General features: G+C 38.7%; 1 protein-coding gene across 1 annotated transcript in view; it reads left to right on the top strand.

Annotated features, from left to right (window-relative positions):
* The first annotated feature begins 6,971 nt into the window (after positions 1-6,971).
* chrm2a (cholinergic receptor, muscarinic 2a) overlaps positions 6,972-22,406 on the top strand; it is a 112,071-nt gene continuing 96,636 nt past the window's right edge. Inside the window, exon 1 of the mRNA XM_021312659.2 lies at positions 6,972-7,101. The gene's annotated coding sequence lies outside the window, so the exon portion shown is untranslated. The remainder of the gene's footprint in view (positions 7,102-22,406) is intronic.

The following is a 22,406-nucleotide window of genomic DNA, read 5'->3' as shown; positions in this document are numbered from 1 at the left end:
AGATGGAAAAGAACATAATAAAAAAATAAAATAATAATTTGATCGATATAAAGGACTATGTGCAAATGTTCATTTATTAATTGTTGTTTAAAGAGTAAAAGTAATAGGTTGAAATCTGAATTTAGTTTTGAAAGATCATTTCCAACCTGAAATGGACTGGACTTTCTACTAAGCTGCTAAAAAAAGCGTTTACATTGCTGCCATAGAAAATGTTTTATATCTCAGCAAACCTGCCTGTCTTACATCAGGTTAACGTTTCAGGAACATTAAATCCAAAACTAACAGACTCAGAAACAGATTCAGGGATGGAAATACTACTGTCTGTTGTGTCTACATGTATATATTATTTCTGTGCATCCTGAACCGGTGCTTGACTCAGAAAAAGAAAAAAATCATCACGGTAACACACGGTGACAATAACAGATTACTTATTCTTGAATTGGCTCAAAGGAAATAAACAAATGGAGAGTTTGGGACTGGCCTAATCACAGTCCAGAAGAAATCTGATAGAAACGCAGTGGCAGGAATTTAAGCAAAGCTTTTATGCTCATAAATCCTCCAATTAGGCTGAATTAACAGTTCTGCAAGGGTTATGGGCCAAAATTCCAACAAAGTGTTTTAAAAGACTAATTATCTCATTATCATCCGCTTCATGTTAGTTGCTGCTTCCTGGCGTGGCAAAGCCAGTTATTAAGTTTTTTTTTTTACTTTTTAGAATTGGACAATGTTAGTTTGGATAGCTGTTTTTCCTTTAACAAATTATTTAAAAACTGCATTTTGTATTTACTTAGATTATCTTTGCCTGATAAAAAAAATTAATTGTTTTGCTGGTTCTTTTTAATACTTTTTAACATTTTACATCAAATGTGCTCAATTTAATCACCAATAAAATTTGTCCTGTAAAATAAAAGCACATTTGTGTGATTTGTTTTTAAATGAATACTTAAATGGAACATTTACACAATTTGTTGTTTAAACAAGACATAGACATTTTCTGAAAACACAACTTAAACAAATGACGTTTCACACAAAAAGTGTTCAGCCTGCTACTTTTGACTCAAATTTTCTTTTACAGTGAAACTAAAGATATTTCACACAAACCACTGAAATGTTTATCTGAAAGCTTAAAATTTTCATGTTGAATGGATCATAAAACTGAAGCTTCATTCTTGAAAAAAATACAACAAAATGCAAAATATAAATAACTAATACAAAACAAACCATCACTGCTTTTTTTTTTTTTACCTTTTTTTGATTTTTGACAGGAATGTTTTGTTATCCTACTGATCTGAAACTGTTTTGTTGAAAACATCCTATTATGGAAGTCCTTTAAGGCATTTAAACTTTTGTGGCCAGTGCTATATTAAGAGAAAATGGTTACATATAAAAACAAGGCAGCAGTATCTCCATTTTTTTTTTTAGGTTTCTCTTACCTTTTTTTCCCCCCTCATGGGTCAACTTGTCCGCGGCATGAAACATCGGATCAATATCTGCAGCCGGATTTCACTTTGCACCGTATTGTACATCTGCAAAATATCAAAAAGTATACCTTGTGAGCTCAGTTTCAACAAATAACGCTGCTGCAAGCGTTTAAAACTAAACGCATGATAGATTTCCTCTGTCCAGATGAAACAAGAGCCCCAACAATTCTGATACCATAAAAGAAAAGTACATTAGGCCTTGATTTTACATATGCACATATCTGATGTATTTCCCATTTCCATGATAGTGCACGGGATGACTCTTTGTTCACCGTGTCTCCCTTAATTTGGCAAAAACAGAGTCCATTAAAACTGTGATTTTCTGTAACTAATTGCAGTGCACTCAAGCCGGCCTTTGAGGCCATCCTGTTCATCAGCATAACACAGGTGCGTTTGCAACACATGATCCATCCGCGGCCATTTAGGCCACTGTTTTCAGTACCAACACACACACACACACACACTTATATGAGTGATGAACGTTTTGTGCGCCTAGACAGTGAGTCATGTGCTGGGGATGGATTGTGTATAGGATGTGGTGGGTGAATTTGCTGTGATGTTTTTGGCTTTCCTCTCTAAATTAGACACGTCTTTTTTAGTGGTGTTTTTCGAACGGCCGCCGTCACCCTTCCCGGAGCCGCTCTCGCACTGTGAACGCACGGCAAAATGTGTCAAACATCTGTAAAAAGATTAGAACAACCTGTCCTTTGTGAAATTATTTATTTTTTCTTTTTTGCATCCAGGCTGTCTTTATTTCAGAAAACTGATGTCTGAGATTTCTTTTACAGCAGCCACCGCCAGATGATGAACCTGAAGTACTTTCACTTGCAAAACTTCAACCACTTCCACCTAATACATTGTTATTGATGTAGGACGGCACATTTGACGGCACCTCTTTAATTCTGAACATATAGAATAAGGAGCGCAGAGGAGCCTTTTTCTCTAATTTCAGAAGTACAATCATTAGTAATAATAAAACCAAAGAGCTACAACTGAGGGAATATTAATCCTGCTGTTTGAAACTGACTCCAACTGCGTAGAGGTGCATAGTATAGGCAACATGGCTTTGGGTGCAGGGAGGCAAAGCCTGGCAGGTTTTCTGTTGCTTTTGAGCCAAACATGTTTTCCAGTGCTTGTTCAATGGGAGCTGGCGTCACCCAAATAAGAAAACATATATTGCTGCTTCCCCTAATGCTGGTTTCTGATCTGATAAGTGATTTTGTGCTTAATTAAAGCACTACTTGTGTGCTTTTTTTTTATAAAGTATGGAATGTATTCAATCATCTTGAGTTCAAAATGTAGCATAATTTCACTAGTTAAACTTCATCCGGATAAATTGCACATTGATGAGTCATTTTTCTTGTTGTGAAAAGATAAAAAAAAAGGAAAATAATCAATGATTTCTTGGCATCTGCATCACCACAGAATGCAACAAGGATGCAAAACACATTATTTAAACTAGTCACACCAAGAATGGTCCATTCTATCACAGATTTTTTAAAGTGAAATGTGTGATTGATGAAATCTCTGCGAAGTTATCAATGGAAAAAAAAAGGTTTAGCATGGACAACTACCTAATCTGACAAGTGGGGCTAGGCGGGCATCACTTCGAGACTCCTGGTAACTCTTGAGGAGCTGCAGAGATCCATATCTGAAGTGCGAGAATCTGTTGACAGCAGAAACAATTAGCTGCGTATTCCCCGAATGTGAGCTTTATGGAAGAAAGCTGAGATTAAAGCAATTGTTAAAAGAATGCAATCGGAAGTTGTATTTAAACTTTGCCATAAACCGTGCGGGGGACTCAGACAACATAAGAAAAAATGTGCTCAGGTCAGACATGAGTGGCTGTCATCACCATGTTTCACTGTGTCTGGTGAAACATGGCGATGACAGCAACATTCTGTGGGAATTTCTTTTTAAAAGGGACAAAAAAGATGTGTCTATCCATCTATGTACGCACTTTGAGCTCCTCGGGAGAGAGATTATTTTTCATCCCATGTTTTCCGACAGCACTAAACGCCACAAACACAATGACACCCAGACACACCAAGCGTAGCGGCTTTGTGCCAGCAGAGGAGTTTGAGGAGACCAAGAAATATTTGGAATTCATGTCAGTAAAAATTTAAACCATCTTAAAACTGCAAAAAACAAAACAAAACAAAAAAACCAGATATTGGATTGAATGGCAGACATCAAGAAGAAAACAAGAATGATCTGACTTTCCATATATTTTTAATGGACATTGATCTCCCTCAAACTTGGACACAGATCTTTATGCAGGCAATCATTTTTTTCAACCATAGAAATAATAGCCTACTTACCATACTAACTGTGTTTATGAGGCATTTTCAATCCGCCACAGCTAAAACACAGTGCTACGCAAAACTGCAAACAGTAAACACAATTGTATTTATACATAAAATTTAGACATATGTGGAAAAACAACAGATTGAACACAATAAAACCAATTCAAAACAAGCTTAATCTCATTGGCTTTTAAAGTAATAAGTAATGTGCAGAGGGGAGGTGAGATCCCGGTTCAGGTCCAGCAGTAGAGAAAGTTCTGCTCCCTGTGAGCTTCCTCCTGGACACCGGTACCTGCAGGAACCGCTGGCCGGCCGACCCGAGGGACCGAGAAGATCACCGGGGATGAAGAACCTCAAAGAGGAATTCTGAGGCAAGATCATTCAAACGTTTAAACACAAAAAAAAAAAAAAAAGAATTTTAACACAAACTCTAAAATGCACAGTCAGCCAGTAGCGTGAGGCCAGAACCTCTGGGATGTGCTCTGTTTTTTGAGCGCCAGTTAAAAGACCCGCAGCAGCGTTTTGAAACAGCAAGGTCTGACTCACTCAAAAATAAGGTCCATTACACTAATCTAAGCGGGCCGAAAAATAAAAGCGTGGATCATGGTTTCAAAGAGTTGCCCGGACAGGAAGGATTTCACTTTTGCCAAGCGCCTTAAATGATAAAAGTAGGACTTTTACTACTGCTCTGATTCTACTGTCAATAAATAACACTGGATGCTATCAGAGTGTTGAAGAATTCAGAAATAATGTTTACCTAGATCTGGGAACTTGTCATTGTTCATTTTAATAGAAGCTTGAATACAAACTATCAGAACAGAACATGAAAGACCACAAACATCAGTTTGAAAAACATGTCCGTGCTACAGCAATATCTGAAACTTGGCTTGATTCTGAAAAGGATATGGATTTCCAGTTGGACATGATATGAATTTGTTTATATGAACAGGAAGAATAAGAAAAGAAAAGGGGAAAAATCCAGTTGTTGAACACATGACAGCTTGTATTGAGGATGCGGTGGAGAAACAGAGGCATTATCAGTCGTGTGTGGAGAGCTCCATCACCTAACATAATAGACGTTATAGAGACGTTCTAGATTTAAAGCAGCTTCGGATCGTGTATGAAGCACAGAGCAAATTACTTCCAGTTAATATTCAAAGCTTGTTTTCTGTCAGCGATGGGGTTTATAATCTCAGAGGAGAGCTTAACTTTCAAAAGCCTTGTGTTCATACCACAAAGATGAGCATGTGTGCGTCTGTGTGTGGGATGGCTCTGTGGAATGGACTGAACAAGGAGTTTAAACAAAGCCCAAATATAAAAAGTCAACTTAAAAAAGAAGATTCAAAACTCACATTATTGGGAAGTATAAGGTGTAAAATGCATCCCCAGGGAGATCTGTTGTGCGTGTAATATCTTTGTACTTTCTAAATGGATTGTAAACTGTCAGTAAATAAAACCTGAGAAGGTCATTTCAATTGAGCTTGATTAGTGTAACAAATTTAGAAGGGAGCAGAAACATAAATTTTACTCCACCGGCTCCTTTGCATGCTTGTGGACAGCTTTCTTTTTATCTGTATTTTAGTCAAACAATTAAAAAAAAACATCTATCTATCTATCTATCTATCTATCTATCTATATATATATATATATATATATATATATATATATATATATATATATATATATATATATAGGATATATATATATATGCAGCTTTAGCGAAAATTCAGACTGAAGAAACACTATTGCCTACCTCCATCAATCAGGGACTCATCCGCCTCTGACGCAAGCCAATCAGCTTTGAACTGCTCCTCCTCAAAGCCAATCAGCATCCTGGGTTCATCTTAAAAAGAACTCCACATCCTCATCTCGGCCTTGTCCTCAGCGAGCAAGCAGTGGCTGCGCGTGTCCGGTTTGGACTCTGTCGACCGGTTTCAACCCACCTCCATCCCCTTCTCCACCATCGTACCAAGCTTCGCCTGGCTTTCCTACGGTGCTCCTTCAACCTCGTTCCTATCAGAGTGTAATTCCTGCTGGACTCTCATGGAATTCCCAGCCACTCATTAAAACGGTCCGGCAGAAGACCGCCATGCTGAGCCTGGTTCTGCCAGAGGTTTCTTCCCAAGGGGGAGTTTTTTCTCTCCACAGTCGCTTCATGCTTGCTCATCATGGACAGTTCATGCAAACCTGTGTTTATCAAGTTGGACATCAAGCTCAAACAGATCATCATATGGACTGAACAAACTTTGCTTATCTCCACTCCACCACCAGTTTCAGACCTGGGGGGAAATATCCCTATTCTCATACGCCTGCTAATGCATATTCAAATATAATTCAGCGTGAATTTTTCCTGCCGAGGTCTGAGCGCCAAACTCTTAAAATATTGTATCAATAAAATTCTTCTAATTGCCTTTTCTTTCTGTGTGAGTTTTTCAGATTGAAATATATATATATATATATATATATATATATATATATATATATCCTGTTTTTTAGTCTCTAAAAAGTGACATAATTGGAATTTGTCTGTGTTTGAATGAAATGTGGCAGTGCTGTCTGTTGCATTTCTGGGCCACCATAGGAATGGCCCAGGGCAACATAGATGCAGCATCCGCCACTGCCTACTGGTGATAGTTAAAAGGTGTACGCACAAACACGCTCTCAGAGAATAAGAGACTTCTCCCCCAGTAGGTGTCAGTAAAACATTCAGATTTGTATTTTCCCCCCACTACTAATGTTGACATGCAATGTTTTTAAAGAATGAAAAAAAGTAAGAGCAAAAAATATATATATTTTACGGCGAGCTCGATTACTTAAAAGAAACATGTTAAATCAGACCAGAGGAAAAATTGAGTACTCTATTTATATGTAAAAAAAAAACGAAAAAAAAAAAAAACACAGTTTAATGCTTTCTTGTTGCGTGGAGGCGTGTGTGACTGAAAACTTGTATATATATTATATATATAAATATATATATAAATTATTATTATTTAAAATGCAAGCAATGCATTTGACTTTGCAGGCATGGGCTTCATTTGTGTTTATTTTACTGGCCGTTACCATTTCCTTGAAATCTAAAAGACAATAAAACAGAAACCCCTGCCTGCTCACTTCTCTCTGTCTCTCCCCCCACCTCCTTTTTGCTTGCGCTCTCTCTCTGCCTCAAACACCCCCGACCCCCCTCCCCGCTTTCTCCTGTGCAGCCGATGCGCTTCTCGTCTCCAGAACCTCGTCTCCACAAGCATGTCCTCAGACATGCAGCCACGGTGGCATGAAGCGACCCAAAGGATGCGGCCAGAGCAGCATTTGCGCGGGTAAGCTTCCTTCCATTCCCCTCCTTATGTATGCGCATTGGTAGATGTGCATTCTGGCACATCAAGTACGGTGGTTTCTAAGGATGGTTGATCTAAAAGCTCCAAACTGAGCGCTTTTTTCCCCCTCACAGATAGAGTGGCTCATGGTCAAGGACATTCTTACGGGTGGATCTGTTTTTTTTTTTTTTATCCCAGGCGTTTATTCTGAGACTTTTTAAATGCTCAACTATATTTCTTTGACCGTCACCTTTCCCATATTAGCAACTACAATAATACTATATGTCGTGCGCAAACAGCCAAAAACGTGGAAAAAATATTTTGTAGTATTTGAGAAAGTTATTCTTCAACATGCACCGCTGTTTTTCGATCGTAACTTAGCACAACAAAGATATACATAAACGCGTACAAGTTGAAAATAATTGACTGGCAAATAAAGGTTACCAGACAAAAATAAATAAATAAATAAATGAACAAAATAAAATCAGCGAAGGTTTGTTTTGTGCTGCGAAGAAAGGAGAATATGTCATGCCATGATCCTCAGCTGCTTGTGCCATATGGCTTTTCTTCAGGAAAACAGTATGAATTCAGCGATGGATGTGGTGCATTTGTTGAACCTGTAAGGATGTAAATGCGTATTTTCTCAATGGAACGCTCTCTCCCTGCGTCAGATTTGCGCGCGATTCTAATTGCAAACTGTGTGAAGCTGGCTCTGTGTAGATTTTTCAGGATATTCCCAACCAGTTTGCTTTAAGCTCCTTTCAAACAATGTGTCCTGTTTTACGAAAGAAAATGCACAGCAGTTGTTGCGCTCTCAATGCGCTTTTGATACGCGCGCCCTGCACGTCGCTTCTTGCAGCAAAAAGGCAACTTATGTTTATCCAGTAAACGTAAATGTATAATGAACAGAACTGATCAAGTTTTCATGTTTTCAGGTGTGATAAAACCCAAATGCGTTAAGTAGTCTTACAGATATGGATCTAGATCCATAATACGCACTTGCTTTTAACGCGATTCTCGTTTTGTTTTATTCGAAAGCGTGCGTTTTTGCCTCTAACAGGCACGCAATTACTTTTTTTTTTAACCCAAACTGTGAAATCATCAATGTGTTCGGTATTGCTTTTACAGTAAACGTTGCAATCTGAATCCTAACTCGTTTATTTTAACAGAGGACTTGCGTCGCAGCCGCGCCAGATATGCGTAAAACGGCGCCACAGACTGGATTTGGAACGTCTTTGACAGTCAGTCTTATTAGTTTATCATTATGAATAGTAGCCTGTTTATTCAAGCGCGGACCTCATATGCCATGCACTAAATGGAGCGGGTTTCTTGCAATAAATCCAGCAGAGAGCAATATACGTTTTTACTCAAATGCATAATTTATCTTTCGTTTCAACGCTCTTGGCTCCACTGCGTTTCCTTTCTTACCGAAAATCAACTTAGAGCAGTTTAATGGTTTCTGTGTGAGGCAAAAAGGGGGGGCGGATTTTTCACTCCTAATATCTGCTCTGATCATTATTGCAGAAGGAAAGCTTGTGATGGTTGTAGCGATGTTTTAGAGTCTGACCATTTTATTTCTGACCTTAAAAGAAAATGGAATCATGAAGTTAGATCCAGTGATATAGTTTGAAGTTATATATGGAAATTGATGGCTCTCTGGATGGATGCCGGGAGGAAGTCGTTTCTGCTTCTGCTGACAGAAGGAAAATGATTCTGTGATTCCGTCAGTTGCTCCTGCATCTAACAAGATGGGTCTACGTTTTCAGAGCGAATGTCAATAATTGCCATCATAATGTTGTGCTTAGACGAGCGGTAAAGCAGAACCTCTATGTTCTTACTCAGGGTTTGAATGAGCTCTCTGGGTTGACCTTGATTGAGCTCCCCGCTGTGATTGGTCTCGTTTGAAGAGTGGGCTGGTGTCGCCTTGGTGTCCTATGTCATGTGGGAAGGTCGATTGTGAGTTTCAGTTCTGCAACTTCATGAATAAAATGATGGGACATTTGTGATTGGAATCCAGAGTTTTGGTTTTTAAAGTGGAATTTGTGATCAGGAAATCAGCTGTAATTTGGAACAGCAGCTCTAAAGTTGGGATTGGGACCCCTCTTGGGGTTTCTAATCAACATGTGTGGGGTCTTAAGAGCCTGGTCTGACTATAAACCAAATACAAACATGCTATGGATAAAGCATAACAATGCTATAACATTAGAGAAGATTAAAGCAGCGGTTACAAACAGATGAAACTGATCTATTGGCCAATATATTGACTGTTAAGGGTTGATGTGATGCATGCACCTCACAAGCTGAGACGATATACAGGTTTACCCAAAGGTGAATATTTTACAATATGAACATTGTTGTACAGAAAATGAATTGGTAAAATTAATTGCAAAAAGCCTTGAACATGAACCCTTCTGTGTTTTCACAAAAATAAATAAAGATGTCAGAAATCTCTGACTTTATATTAAAGAATCCCTATTGGTCTTGAACTTATCTGGTTGAGGTTGGATCAAATTAAGTACTGATCATACTTTTTGTATTTTAGTTTATTTACCAGTTGTTACAAAAAATTGTATGTGGATAATATAAATGTGCTCTTTTGTAAATGTTTGGGTTGAAACAATTCAATTGAAACCCACACTGTGACTTAAAACAGTGACACGTTTTTTCTGTCATTGCACCTGATGTTTTTCCTTTTCCTTTGAGTTTAGGACATTTGGATACCTTTGCATAAACATATGTGATTACTTTAATCATGTTTAATTTCTAACCAACATAATTACATTCATGTTGTAGTCTTGTAGCCTTACCAGCTTAACAGGGGCGAAATTCAGGAGGGTCAGGGCCCTTTGAGCTAGAGCCAAAGGCCTTTTGATATTCTCGCCCTACCAAACAAAATTATGCACATTAAAGTAGATCGGTACTTAAATACAACTTCAAAACATGGCGAAAAATATTTTTTTGTTCATTCCACATACATATATACATATAACAGCACTACTTTTTGAAAATGTCTTCTTTCTCACATTTAATAGCAAAAAATGATGAAACAACTATTATGTGGTGATGTCACAATGTTCCTTAAACAGACCAAAAAGTTGTGTTTATTTTAACAAAAACTCTAGATCTTTTACATCGACAAAATTAATCAGAATAAACGTCCGATCGGAATAAAACTGCGTCATTCAAACAAGTCCATCGGAGTATTGGATTGGATTAAGCTCAACTGGAATGAAATTGTAATCCAAATGAGAGGGGTGGTTTATGCTGATTGATAAACCAATTGACACGCATGTTAGCGTTCGCCAGGATAAAGTTATTCCGAATATGGCAAACTGACTCGAGTGCGCATGTGCGCCTGACGTAAACATGAGGTATTTCTGTGATGTTGAGTGGGGGAAATACGTCGGGAAGCAAAACAGTCGGTGCTCGGATTAATTGATTGTGTGCCCATATAAACGGAACAATCCGATTATTTTTGTTTTTTTTAATCCGAATACATTTCAATACGATTGTGAAATTTTGTGCTTGGAAACCTAGCTATTGCGTCTATCATTGAAACAAAGACAATGAAAGTAAAAATTTATTTTAGTGTTTTTGGCACCGGTGGCCTTTATTTGCAGTATTCAGACAGGAAACGGACAGAGAGAAGAGGGAAAGACATGCAGCAAAGGCCCAAGGTCGGGAATCGAGAACTAATAACCTCCATATATGGAGGTTATACTCTACCTCTACACCATGCGGCGCCCCTTGAGAGAATAGTTTGGCCAGGAAATTACATCATTTCCAAACACTTTTCAATCCCATTTAGACTCTGGTAGACATCTTTGGATCTTTCTTCATTTTCCACATTTAAACCACATGTTTACATAGTTTGACAAAAGGCAATAGCATCTATTTTTTCTTTTTTTTTAATGGTCTGTCTAACAAAATTTTGCTTGGTTTTGGTTTGGTTAGTGGGGGGCTTTGACACCATTAACTAATTTGCTGTCCCCAAAACCTCTTGGCCCTGAGCTGTTGTCAAAGTCCGACCCAGGTTTCAGCAATGTGCAACTATCAGGAGGGGTCCTGGACTTGTTGCTGTCTATTTTTAGTTATCATCCTGTCTTCCAAGCTGAAAATGATGCATTAGGCTGGAAGGCTGGGTGGCTGTCAAGCATTTAGATTATTATAATTTTTTTGTCTGTGTTGTTGAAGACTTTGAAAACTTATTCAGCTTTTCTGAAGACAACTAACTATATGGCTTGACCTAATTCAAAACCTCAACTACCAACTGTTATCTCTATACAGATGGTCTAATCTGAAGAATACAGTGAGTGCAAATAACACTTTCTGAGTAACTTGTGCTTGGCTAGCAATTCTGAATAAATATGTTGGGTATCACAGATCAAAGCGAGGTGACAGTTATTTGTCCGTCTATGAGCCAAACAATATTAGAGCCTAAATGTGGTGCACATTGCCCCCTGTGGACAGAACATGTATTGGCAGGTATGATTCAAGTTTCTTGTCGTCCTTATCGCTTGAAATCACAAAGAAGTCAACTATCATTGTGCTTAATAGCAGCTGAATGTGTAAAGAGGGCAAATGACTTGCTTTCTTGGCCACACTTAAACAGAAAGAAAAGAAACAGAAGGGGAAGGCTTATGGCAAAGCTGCTACTTACCATGAATTCACATCGAACACATATTTCTAAATCTGTGTTTTTGGCAGCCGTGCAATCAGCGTTCGAGACCTGGTTGCTTCTGCAAAAGTTAAATTTAGACATTTTTTCCATGGACACAAGCGTCCCGGTTGTGCTCAGTGCTTAGCAAATCTTTGTATCTGGCACTCATAGAAAGGAATGTCTAATTATCACGCTTTCAACCACAGCAGGCTTCTCTATTCAGTACGGAGCTCCTGCTCTAATTGCTTTCTTCTCCTATCATTACACCCATGCTTTATTTTTTTTTTTTTACATAATGCCGTTTTTTTATTTTTGCCTTATGTGGATGAAATGGGAGGTCCGTTCACCACCAACCGAGTGTTGACTGATGGTTTAATTTAGCAGAAGCCAAAGAATGCCTTGCATATTGTAAAGAAATTCAAAGGGGAAAGATGAAAGGAGATTCTGTGAAGGGGTTTGCGTAACAGTAAACGTGGCGTCCATATATATATGTGGAACACTGACAGGAAAAAGATGTCTGTGACGCTACAGTCCCACTCAGAAGTTTACATACACTCGTCACGATTTTTAGATTTTAATGATGGATGTGAGCAGCTCTGTGGTCGTGGTGGGGGGGGGGGGGGGGCTGATAACACATCTTTTATTAATACTTAAATGAATTTGAGAAACAAGAATTAGATAGACACGTTTTAATTTAACAGGGATTTTTTTAACACCTCACTGGGTCAATATTACAGGTACAGTATGTACAAGCTCAAAGGTACGCATACGTTCCAGTTAATATTTGGCTAAACGTTCAGGAAAAGGTGTGCCTTCTCCATAAGCTTCTTGAAACCATCAACAAGCTTCCATCATAAGTCTGGCTGGATACTTCATCACCCTTATTAGTAGAGTTAGTAATGTCCATTTAAACTGGTTTCCTGTCACAGAATCTAGTCCTCAAATGAGCATTATATGGGACAAGTTTTAACATGTGTCCGTGATCATTGTTGGTGTCCCAGTAAAATTGATGGATTTGCAACTGGACCTTTCCCGTTCATTATTCCACCCACGTTGTGCAATTAATAGGCACCACTGGCAGCAAAACAGCCCCACAGAATGATGCTGCCTCCACCATGCTTGACAGTTGGTTCAGTGTGCATCCATCCATCCATCCATCCATCCATCCATCCATCGTCTTAAGCTTATCCGGGGTCGGGTCGCGGGGGTAGCAGCTTCAGTAGGGAGGCCCAGACGTCCCTCTCCCCAGCCACTTGGGCCAGCTCCTCAGGAGGAATCCCAAGGCGTTCCCAGGCCAGCCGGGAGACATAGTCCCTCCAGCGTGTCCTGGGTCTTCCCCTGGGCCTCCTCTCGGTGGGACGTGCCCGGAACACCTCACCAGGGAGGCGTCCAGGAGGCATCCTGACCAGATGCCCGAGCCACCTCAACTGGCTCCTCTCGACGTGGAGGAGCAGCAGCTCTACTCTGAGTCCTCCCCGGATGACTGAGCTCCTCACCCTATCTCTAAGGGAGAGCCCAGACACACTACGGAGAAAACTAATTTCAGCCGCTTGTATCCGGGATCTCGTTTTTTTGGTCATTACCCAAAGCTGACTATAGATGAGGGTAGGAACGTAGATTGACGGGTTAATCGAGAGTTTTGCCTTTTGACTCAACTCTCTCTTCACAACGGACCGGCTTTGCGTGGATCAGTGTCTACAGGTGTGAAGTAGTCAAACACTCTTGTCGTGGTATCCAAATAACTCAGTCTTTATCTTGTCTGACTGTCTATGTGCTTGTGCATGTGGGCAGCTGCAAATTTCAGCTTAAATATATATTTTTTTGAGCAGGGACTTTTCTCTTGGTCTGGACCGTCTCAGTCTAGGCTGATGTTAAACATGCTTCACTATGTTCAATGGTCCTGGTGTTAAAATATATTCGGCCTTTGGCTGTTTCTCACCGGTTTCATTTTTTGTTGAAATATGGGTCAGACTGTGGAAGCTTGAACACATTCGTTTTCAAACAGGACAGTGACCTAGAATACGTAACAAAACTGTCTTTAAAATTTATACCAGAAGTTTACAGACACTATATGAAAAGATGCATATTTTTTTCTAACTGTCAGACATGAACTCTGAATAAACCTTTCCTTTGTCATGTCTGTTAGGATTACCTAAATAATTTCTGTTTTCTAAATGCCAGAATAACGAGAGCGATCTATTTTGTGAAGTGCACCAGTCCCTCCAGCAGCAAAACAACCCCACAGCATGATGCTGCCACCCCCGTATTCCACAGTTGGGATGCTGTTCTCGTGCTTGTAAGACCCCCCCCCCCCCTTCTTTCTCAGAATTTAATGAAGGACTTGTCCCTGTGTACATCTGTAAACTGTATTCTGGCTTTTATGTGTTTCTTTTGGAGTAATGGCTTCTTCCTGGCAAAGTTGCCTTTCATCTCATTGGGATACATTTCCAATGTGGAAACGGCAATGGATGCTCTCCTCTCCGCTGTCTTTGCTCTGACTGCGGGTGGGTGTGTGTGTGTGTGTGTGTGTGTGTGTGGGGGGGGGGGGGGGGGGGGGGGTTGGGGGGTTCAGGATGAGGCAGCTGCCTGTTACACAGTGTTTGGATGAGCAGGAAGGGGCTCAGTAGTACCAATGGGATTTGGTTGGTACTTATAAAAGTACCAAATTCAGTACCCATCCCTACTGGACAGTTCCATGGTGGTTAAACGGTGGTTGCATACAATTGTTTGAACAGATGAACGTGGCATTTAAAAATTGCACCCAAGGAACCAGAGTTGTGCAAATCCACAATTCCCTTCCTGATATCTTGGCTGATTTCTTTTGACTTTCCCATTATGTTACACAAAGAGGCAGAATGTTTTATGTGTGCCTTTACAACATCCACAGGTGTGTCTCAAATTGACTCAAATTGTAAATACATAAATATCACAAGCACCCAAAATACATGACATCATCGTCTGAGTGTTTCCAGATTGTTTAAAGGTATACCAATCTTTGCGTATGTAAACTTCTGAATATGATGAAAGTGAGAAATCATCCCAAAAATAATCATTTTCTCATTATCCTGGCATTTAGCAAATAGAAATATTTTTGGTAATCCTGACAGACCTAAAATAAGAAAAGGTTATTCAAATTTCATGTCTCAAAGTTAGGAAAAAAAGCATGTACTTTTATATAGTGCATGTAAATGTCTGGTTACAACTGTATGTTGAATGGAAAGAAGGAAACAATTAGACTTTGCCAAGTATAGGAGTCAAATACCTTATGAGAAAAGCTTTTTTAGTGCCACATAAAGTTTGTGCACGTTGCTATTTCATCAAATATCATTTGCGATGTTGTGCGTATTTGAGCCTGTATATTTGAGCATATTTAGTGTGCTATGAAAAAGTAATTACCCCTTACACAGTTCTTTTGTACATGTCACAATGAAATATTTCAAATCCTTAAACAAAACTTAATGTCGAATAAAGATAACTCAATTAAATACTACATACTCAAATGATGATTTCATTTATTAAGGAAATAAAGCTGCAAATCTACCTGACTCTCTGGAAAAAGGAACTGCCCCCTAAATTTGAGGGATTTTCAACCCCTCGTCATTAAAGAATGGTTTTAACATTGCCATATTGCAGGTTTTCAACTAAGAACATGTTTAAAGTCAGGCTACATCTCCATAACTGGGGTGCTTCTGAGCATTATCCTGCTGCATAACCTGCGGAAGTGCGCTTGACCTTAAGGTCATGAATTGACGGCTGGATATTTTTCCTCAACATTTTCTTCTAATAAAAGCCAAATTAATGGTTCCATCTATTACACCTAGTCACGCAGGTCCTGAAAAGCATAGCAGCCCCAGAGCAGAACAGTATCACCGTTATTTGATTGCTTTCATTATGCTCTTTTTCATAATTGCTGTTGTAGCTTTGCACCAGAGGTAACAAGGCACACATGTTCCAAAAGTACCACCTGTGCCTCATCTAACCACAAAATACTCGCACAAAATCAAGATGTTTTCTAGCAAATGTGAGACATACCTTTGAATTTTTTTTCTGTAGTTTTTGTTTTCTTTCTTTTTTGGTCAGGAGTTGTTTTATTCTTGGATCTCTCCCATGGATGCCATTTTTGCTGAGCCAATTTCTCATTGTTGAATCATGAAGACTGAATTCAACTGAGGCAAATGGAGCCTGCGGTGCTTTAAATGTTCTGGATTCCTTTATGACCTTCTGGATGAGTTGTTGATGCTTCCCTGGAGTCATTTCGGAATCCCAGTCACTCTTGGGATGGTTCATCACTGTTCCATTTGTTTTTCTATTGTGGTAACGACTCTCATTGTGTTTCACTGGAGTGTCGAATTCTGGAAGATGGCTTCATAGCTTTTTTAGACAGATAGATGCCAAATGACTTGGTTTCCATGACATTTTTTTAACTTTTTATAGATGTGTTGCTTTTAGAGATCTTTAAGCATACTTCATGTTTCTTAACTTTACTGGTCTGGCAGTTGTTAGACCTGGTGTTGAAAATGTAATAAAATAAATCATCATCTACAAACCTCATTTTTATATTTGCTCGGGTATTTTTATATTTGTCTTATGTTCACAATGAACTTATTCTCGTGTGTTTGATTCTTGCTTTTAAAATCCAATTAAGTTGTTTGCTGTCATCATTGCATATTAGGGCAAATACCTAATTTCAGTTCCCAAATTAATAGGATTAATGCCAATAAAGACTTTATGCAAACTTCAGATCAGAACTGAAAAGGAGCCGCGGCCTAAATATGCAAATGACAGTCTCCTCTCTTCAAAGCATTGAGGTTTCCATATGCTGATGCTGTATTTTCAGCTGGAAGGACAAGTGGCCACTATACCCTTTTGTCACCCTCCTTATCAGATGCTGAAAGACTGCAAAGCTGTACAATGTGAGGCGCCGCTAAACCACTGCATGAAGTGCCATTGATTGGAAAAGATGGGAGGAGGGCGATTCCTGCTTAAGGTCATTATCTTGCAGACAGAGAGCGTTAGATGAAACAAACCCAAGTAATTGCATTTGTAACAAAAGACTTGGGATTGGATGAATAAGAAGTACTTAAAGCACCCAGTCAGCATATTTCATTAACGTACGAACGGTTTCAGTGATGCTATGATTGCTCATAAAATCTTTTCTTTGAAAACAGTTCTGCATCTGCTGAAGTTTGTGGTTCTGGTGTACTCGTTTTTCAAGCTCATCAGAAGAGTTCTGAAAACACTTGAATAGTTTTTAAATACAAGATATAAATGAAAACAAAAACAAACATTTGCAGAATGGTGCTTAAGATACAATTTAGCATCAATCTCTGAATCAAATTCCAGGTAAGGAACTGGCTGTGTGATTAAACCGACACTCTTGGTTCCGGCCCAATTCACAATTCAGACCTTGTAGATCAATACTTTCTCATTAATTCAACCCCACGTTTGCAGATTTCGATTCCACACAGAACACCAGAAATAAATAGTAAACAAAATTATCTTTTTTAGCCTTCAATGTTTCAGTAAATGCATGCAAAAAAAAGAGACTTTATTAATGCACCTAGTACGTTGGTAAGTTGTGATTCTGTCCAACTTGTGGATCCAGATTCAATAATAATACTTAGCCTCTATAGTATATTCCACAATAATACTCCTTTTAAACTATGATATCTCTTCTTCCTGATTCAGTTGCGTCAGAGGTCTGAGAACCGTTCCATCAAGCCCACGCTCACATTTATGAATCATTGTGATTAGGCATGTGTCATCAGTGGAAGTTTCACATCTTTTGGTACATTCTTTTCTTTCATTTTTGTCACCATTTGTAGATTAAATCAGTTTCAGTATAATTTTTGTTCATGCGAGGCTACACAAAACACAGATTTTGCCAGCTATAATATCATTAATTGATCTTTGGACTGCCATATATACTCATATTTCATATAACTCATACCTCATATCCCCTCACATGTTGGGTTTTTAGCCACCAGAAGCGATGTGTTGAAGACGAGTTTGATAATCCTAGTGAAAAAGAAGGAACTTGTCACTCAAATACAATTTAAAATTATTGTCCTTAATATGCTCCGTACACATCAGCAATTAGAATGGTTTAGTGGCTTTACAGCTGAGCGGCCCAGACCATTTTATTTATACAGTATATATAATAGTCTGGGTCGCTTCAGCTGGAAGGACAAGCTGATCCATTTGTTTTTCTCTTTGTGGATAATGGCTCTCATTATGTTTCATATATGTTAAATGTTTCTTCGGGTTTATGAGACTGGATTTCTACAGTCAACAATAATTGACTGTTAGATAATGCAGCAGGATTTGCAAGTCAAACAGTTTGAGAGTTTGGGTTTCGTTCTCGGTAAAAATCCTCTTTGCTGCCATAGATCAGCGGAAAATAAGACAGAAAAACTACTTGCTGTTTGGTGGAAATGCAGTAAAGATGTGTAGATGTTGTTAGAGAAATGTACCTACTTAACTTATGCTTAAGAGAAATTTCATGAGTCACCAAACTAGACAGATTTAGTTTGGAAATAACTCTGAAACAGCAAACCAGCTCATTCTGGAGCTCTTGAAGGAAGGCATGACAGGAAAGCTAACCTGGCAAATTATCAAGGTTTTGTTCTCCGCTGGGTTTCCTGGGTGACAAGTCATGATCACACAAGCTTCTTGAAGAAGATCAAACACTTTGCACGTGCTTGCCTCTGATAGGAATCCGATTGTGCTTTTATTCACATTGGAACTCAGACTTTTCAAACAGTAGGGGTTTTTCAGTGACACGCAAATGTATTCACATACCCAGAACTTTTTCACAGTTTGTTGCTTTATGCCTAAACAAATCGTAGCATTTTTTTTTGGATTTTATGTGATAGATCAACAATAGGCTGCACTGTGTCGTGCATCTGCATCCGACCCCATTTAAACGGATTTTACCTGTGTCCAATTTAATCTGTGAAGGCCATACAGGTTAGTTGGTTAGTTTCTTAAACAATCCACTTTTTGAGGCGAAATTGTGGGAAGATTTAAGATTAGCAACTTTAGGAAATTTCAGGGAAAGGAGGCTCTTTTGCGTTTTGGCTGAAGGAAGCATCAGGCTATCACGTAAAATCCCCAAAACACAAGAAAGATTGATGAAGGAACTTCACAAACATTTTTAAATTCTAATGAAAATTAATATTTTTGCAAGGGACCAGCTGAAACCACAAGCAAATATAGGCAGAAAAACACTAGACAACTGAACAAGTCTCACTCAGGGCTGTTTTATAATGCAGATGCTCCGCCATTGTTCCCTGCCAAGTCCATCTACCTTTGCATCACTGCTAATTTTCCACATATTGGGATTGTTTCAATGGTGGCAGCCTCTCACTCTGCTGAAACTTTGTAGGGGTTTGTGTTTGTGTAAGGTTCAGTGTGACTAGATTGTTTTAAGTCCTGTACAGAGCTGAGATTAACTGCCTCGTCATTTTCTTTGGGATCATTACAAGCATTTAATCCATTGACATGATGCATCGGTTAGAAACGGCGTTTACATCAGCAGCTTTATATAACTAGCCTGAAAGACGGAGATAATAACCGCAATTTCCCCATCTGTTCACACGTCATTCTCCATAAAAGTCAAATTACAGTTTATTTTTGTCCAACATAAGAAAAACATTTGTTAATAAATGTGCGTCAGAAAGTATAAAATGAACAATAAATGATAACACGCAATGATAATATCATAAAACAGCTGTAATAAAACAAGAAGACAGTAAAATAAAAATAAAATGGTGTGTTTTACACTCAAATGTTTATAAATGTGAGGTTTAGAATCTAAAATGGAATTTAAACAGTTTAATTATCTATTAATGCTTGTACAAACAACTCATTCAAACTGTTTATATTTCTTATCTATCTATCTATCTATCTATCTATCTATCTATCTATATATATATATATATATATATATATATATATATATATATAAACAATGCAGGGTTGCAGTATTTATATATAGTTATTTACACTACAGATAGATTACAGTGTAGCTTCTTGAAAATATAGACAACAACTATTTTTATTGTACGATTTATTATGATACAGACATAACATCTGTTTGTGTGTGTGTGTGTGTGTGTGTGTGTGTGTGTGTGTGTGTGTGTGTGTGCGTGTGAGTGTGTGTCAAAAATTGCAGACCTGGCAATGGTTTAAAGGAGCATTCATGTTAATGATAGTCTGTGCAGTTAAATTAAATAGCAGAACATGGATAGATAGCATTTTTACAGTGCCTTACAGAAAATACCTTAAATATGTCCCAGAGTTTAAAACACTATAATCTGATTTGCCTCATTAGTCCCATCACAGAGCAGGTTTTCTTTTTAATCAAAATTGATGCAGCTCGTCCTTGGCAGAGCAACTTTGCCGTACTGGACCGTCCTTTCGCTGCAGCATTTTTCTTCCTCTGCATACAGCGGTTCAATTATAGCGGCGGCCGAGACAGGATTCATAGCAATGTCCTAAAGATCTCTGGAGGTTCCTCCAAATGTGATGCACGCTCCAAAAGCCTCAGGTGTTCCTCAGTCTTACCGCTCATCCAGCATTAACTTTGGGCCACCGTTCCCAGGTCCCAATTACTCGGAGCCCGAGTGCCAGAAAAATCCAGACGGCCGCTTCAAGTGTTTGGCTGGGCCGTGATCATTTGTTCCACGAAGCGTCCCGATTTCACCACACCAATCTGCTGTCACCTGTGCTTGACAGGGAGATGCTATTGCAAATCGCCAGAGGGCCAAATATCTCTATGACAGAACATTTTAGGACGTAAAAAAAAAAAAAAAGATAACAGTTTCATCAACATGTAAACTCACCTGGGATGCATTCACAAAAATGCTTTTCTTTTTTTTAACATTTCAACAAGAGTTTTCTTAATTAGAACAAAAATAAAAATAGAAATGACAAAAGGAGTTGAGATGGGGATTTCTTCTTTCCTGTCTAATCTTTTGGTTTAAATCCTAGCAACCGAAACGGCAACCGGTTGTAACCTAAATGGCACAAACACGACAGAACGCCTTAATACCTCAGCGAGCGGCTGCAGATGCTGCATGTGTGGGTGTTTTTGAAGTAGCCCTGTGTGACTTTTGCTTCTTGCTGGCCAGGGGCGCTAACAAGCAATTAGCCCACAGGAAGAGAGCTCGGTGTTTCAGGCGACGAAAGCTGAACAAACAAAGTCTTGGGCCACTTCTTGTTTCGTTTTGACAGAAGCTTAGGGCTGATCTCGGAAGCAAGACATGACTGCAGATACAAAAAGTTAAACCAAAGTCATTAAGAAAGAAAAATGAGCCAGCGGGGGACAAGATTCACCAAACAGCACATCTTGATGCGCGTACCCTTGGGTCTACCTCCAGTTTTGATGATGTAACACAGACCAGCTGACATTATTGATGATGCATTAGCATTATCCGGATATTAATCAATTCACATTTAAGCGCGAGCCAATGAATTGCTGTATTGATTTCTTTTGAAAAGGCAGTAATAGTAAAACTGTCTTTCTGGAGGCATTGCCATTGTAATCAGCCGCCTGGCAGAAGCTGATAAACAGAAATGATCATCAAATGAAGGCACCGAGTTCTGGATGTGAGTAATCCACCACTGTGTTCACATCACAGGGATTCTCTTCTTCTGCCTGGATGTTGTTGTTGTTTCTTTCAGCTTTAGAGTCTCAATGTTTTTTTGGATAAACTGTCATGAAGTTCTGTAGGAATGTAGGAATTTATTGAGATAAGTATCATTGACAAATAATGCAAGGACTCGGAAACAGGGATGGTGAAAGTAGCAACGAAAACCATACAATTCAGAAACACTGAATTAAATATGCAGCATAGACACGTCTGCCTTTTTTTAAATAGTTTGTGTTGGTTTTTTTTGCCTGGAGAGACAAATGAGAATTGAAACATCGTCTTAGTAGCCCTTGACCTACTACTGTATAGAAAGTCTCTACGATCTTCATAAATGAATTACAGGTACCACAATTAGCAGCTGCAGTAAAATACAACAACATTTGACCTGCTATCCAATGCAATGCTGGCAAACAGGATTAAAAGAATTAAATTTGTAAATCTTTTATCAAAGTGTCATAATGTCAAATGGTAAATCTCAGGAAATGAAACTTTTAACCTCAGTGGAGTTATTGCTGTGCTAGTTATCAGCCTGATTTTATGATAATAAAATCATAAAATCTATTAGGACTCCAGAGATCTTTAGGACACTATCTTAACGTGTCACAAATGACACGCTAAGATAGTGTCATTTGTGGAAGTAGCTAATCTACGTACACATGCAGCTGTACATAAGGTTGCGTAATACAGCATAGAAAGCGGAGACATTGAAACCAGCAAATAGCTGATTTACTCTAGTCCATCCACAAGTGGTGCCTTTTTGCACATAAACAATGGCTGAACATTCTTCCGTATACTGTTCTTGAACACTGTTTTTTCTCCTGCACTGTTACATTCTGATCACTGCTGCACTTTATATTGATATTCCACCTGCAATCCCATTAAACTGATGTACGCTGTTTGCAACAAAATTTCATTTTATATGCACTCTGTACATACAAAATGACAATAAAGTTGTCTAAGTCTACAGAGGGGTACGATATGCTTTAAAAAGT

This window comes from Fundulus heteroclitus, chromosome 17 (genome assembly GCF_011125445.2).
Source record: "Fundulus heteroclitus isolate FHET01 chromosome 17, MU-UCD_Fhet_4.1, whole genome shotgun sequence".
In the NCBI taxonomy this organism is placed as follows: Eukaryota; Metazoa; Chordata; class Actinopteri; order Cyprinodontiformes; family Fundulidae; genus Fundulus; species Fundulus heteroclitus.
The sequence above is the reverse complement of the archived record's forward strand: the minus strand, read 5'-3'. Positions and strand labels throughout refer to the sequence as shown.